We start from the raw sequence: 3,571 nt of genomic DNA on the forward strand, positions 1-3,571 counted from the left end.
AGGGGCTGGGGTGTGGCTCAGTGGTAGAGCACCTGCCTAGAATCCCCAGTGAGGGGCTGGGGTGTGGCTCAGTGTAGAACACCTGCCTAGAATCCCCAGTGAGGGGCTGGGGTGTGGCTTAGTGTGGAACACCTGCCTAGAATCCCCCAGTAAGGGGCTGGGGTGTGGCTCTGTGGTTAAGAGCAGTAACTGCTCTTCCAGAGGTCCTAAGTCCAATTCCCAACAACCACATGGTGGCTCACAACCATCTACACTGGGCTCTGATGCCCTCTTTTGGCATGCAGGTGTACATGCAGATAGAGCACTTACATAAAAAAAGAAGTGTCAGCGACACCAGGACTCTCCTCCCTACTTATCAGCTCTCTTTGACCCGAAAGCCACCTGCACTGTTCAATAAACATTAGTGGCTCAGCAAGAGTGAAACGGAGAAGTAGGGGTACCTACTTCTAACCTTTTTCTGGAGGCCCTGCCATGTCCTTAGCCTTTTCTCAGAAGGCCAGACTCGGCCATGCTGGAGCCTCATGATACTCTCTGACATGATGCTTCTCCTCTTTCCTTATGATGTCTTTAATTCCCAGTCAGCAGGTTCTACACGGGCTGGGGCGGCTGACTCAGGAAGAGGCACAGGCATGGCCATCTATAACTTAGTAGTCTAGGATGAAAGAAAGGACAGGGACCTGGCACAGTGTCCTATGCTTTTAACCCTGTCACCCAGCAGGCTGAAGTGGCGATGCAACTCGAGGTCAGCCTAGGCTACACAGGGAGACCCTGACTCAAAAAGCCAAATGTAAATAAAGGCAACAGGGCAATTGCAAAGCATTTGTTCATTGGCTCAATTAGTAAGCTTTAGTATTTGTCATTTGCCTGGCTGTTTTTGTTTGCTTGGTAGTTTTGAGGATGAAGTCCAGGGTCTAGTGCATGATTGGCAAGAACTCTGCCACTGAGCCACACCCCAGCCCCTCACTGGGGGATTCTAGGCAGGAGCTCTACCACTGACCCACACCCCAGCCCCTCACTGGGGGATTCTAGGCTTGAGCCACACCCCAGCCCCTCACTGGGGGATTCTAGGCAGGGGCTCTGCCACTGAAGCAAAATTTCTTTTCCAGTGCCCCAGCCTCTCTGTGTCAATAAGTGCTTGTATGGCACAAGTAAGTCCTGGGTTCAATCCCCAATACTGAAAAAGTATAGAAAAGAAAATGAAAGGAGGAAGGAAGGAAGAAAGAAAGGAAGGAAAGACAGACGAGGGAGGGAAGGAGAGAGGAGGGAGGTGGAGTGGTGAGGAACTATGAAGATGGAGATTTGGTGGCCCTCTGATGTGTACAGGGCAGGCCCGTGCTCCCCAGGCTTTTCTCCCTGTGGCTGACCACCCCACCAGCCACCTCCTCCCCTTTCTCCCTCAAACATAGCCCAACCCTTACTCTGGAGCAAGAGTCAGGCCCTCTGTTGCCATAACAACCACATCCTAGCAGTAAAAATAGTAACTTATTTTTTATTCAACTTCTTCAGCTGATGGAGGAAGGGAATATCTGTTTCCAGACTTGTGTCTTATTCCAAGGGTCTCCTAATGCCCCACAGAGCCCACTGCCAAGATGTTCTTGGAGGTGGAAAGAAGCAAGGGTGGGCAAACAGCCTAGGGCCCAGGACGAGGGCACAGCCTTGGAGAGGTCTGATCCAAGCTTCCTAGGAGCTGTGGTCACCAGTGACCACCTGGGATCTGACTTGGGTTCTGTGGGGAGAAAGGTGATCAGAGAGAGCTACCCTGTGCCAGCAGAGACTTTGTGAGTTGAAGTTGAAGGCTGGAATGGAGATATTGCTGGAGGACAGACAATGCATGTGATAAACAGACTTGAGCCTGTGGGTGAGCACAGGGCTGTGCAGCGTGGGACTTAACTGTCCCCGTTTGTCTTCTGTGGAAGCTGGTAGAGTCCCTGGGAGTCCTGTTTGACAGTGAGCTCAGGGTGCAGAGAATGAGATTCAAACGCTTATAGCCTGTCCCCATGAGCTTTGTGCCTCGGGAATGTTTTGGTCCCCCTGAATTCCAGTATCCCCCATTCATTCAGGCCACATAAGTCTGGCTCACTCTGGTTGTGTGTGTGTGCACTTGTCCACATGGAGGTCATAGGTCAACATTGGTGTCTTCCTCTATTGCTTTCCACCTTTCTCTTTCTTTCTTTCTTTCTTTCTTTCTTTCTTTCTTTCTTTTTTTTTTGGGGGGGGACAGGGTTTCTCTGTGTAGCCTTGGCTATTCTAGACTCACTTAGTAGACTTAGTTGCTCTTGAACTCACAGAAGTCCATCTGCCTTTGCCTCCCCAAGTGCTGGGGTTCAGGCGTGTGCCACTGCACCTGGCTCCATCTTTTTTTTTTTTTTTAAGGTTGATTATTTTAACTTTATGCACGTACATACCTTTCCTGCATGCATGTATGTGCACACTTCAGGCCTGTCTGGTGGCAGGCTGGAAGAGGGTGCCAGATCCCTTACAATTGGACTAAGGGTGGCTGTAAGCTACCATGTGGGTGCTGGGAACCAAGCACGGGCCCTCTGCAAGAAGAACAAACACCCTTAACCACGGAGCCATCTCCAGCCCCTCCGCCTTCGTTGAGATAAATAAGGTTCCTCATCAATCCTTCCCAATCTGAGCCTGTTGGAGTTTACCAACAGGCTAGGCTGGCTGGTCTCAAAGTTCCCAGCATGCACCTGCCTCTGCACCTTCAGAACTAGTGTTATAGGTGCATGCCATTGCACCCAGATTATATGTGGTGCCAGAGACCCAGCTCGGATCCCTGTGTTTGCAGGGAAAGAACTTTACCTGATGAGTAATCAGGCCCTCATTCTGGGGTTTCCCTTCTCCTCCCTCTCCATTACCACCACTTTCCCCTTTATTCTCTTCCTTCTCTGTTCCCCTCTCCTCCATTTCTTCCCTCTCCTTACTCTGTTTTTGTCATCGTCTTACCATGTAGTTTACGTTAGGTTACTTAAGCTTCTCTTGCTTCAGACTTCTGAAGGCTGGAATTGCAGGTTTTAGCTACCACATCTGGCTTTGTCACTCAATTTTGCCATGAGTTGCAAACAAACACAAATCTCGATCCAAACTAGGATACATAACTACAAATTTAAATAATATAAATAGCATAAATATAGCCAAACATGCCCTCCCATCAGCTCTTGAAATGTCTCACTTTCTGGTTTTCTGAGACAGGGTTTCTCTGTGTTATCCTCATTGTCCTGAAACTCACTCTGTAGACCAGGCTGGACTTGAACTTATAAAAATCTGCCTGCCTCTGCTTCCCAATTGCTGGGATTACACACATGCACCATTACTGCCTGGCCTTCTGTGTCATTTTAAAAAATTAGCTTTTAAAGTTAGCGTAAAGAGTAATGAGTTTAACTGGTATTTTTGTTAATTCCCCCCCCCCCATATAGGAACTGATTTCAGGGTCTCACAGATGCTAGGTGGACCCTTTACTGCTAAGTCATGCTCCCAGCCTCTCATTGGGGAGTTCTAGGCAGGCGCTCTACCACTGAACCACACTCCAGCCCCTCACTGGGGAATTCTAGGCAGGTGACCACTG

The sequence above is a fragment of the Psammomys obesus genome, unplaced genomic scaffold (genome assembly GCF_907164565.1).
Source record: "Psammomys obesus unplaced genomic scaffold, mPsaObe1.curated_primary_1811, whole genome shotgun sequence".
Taxonomy (NCBI): Eukaryota; Metazoa; Chordata; class Mammalia; order Rodentia; family Muridae; genus Psammomys; species Psammomys obesus.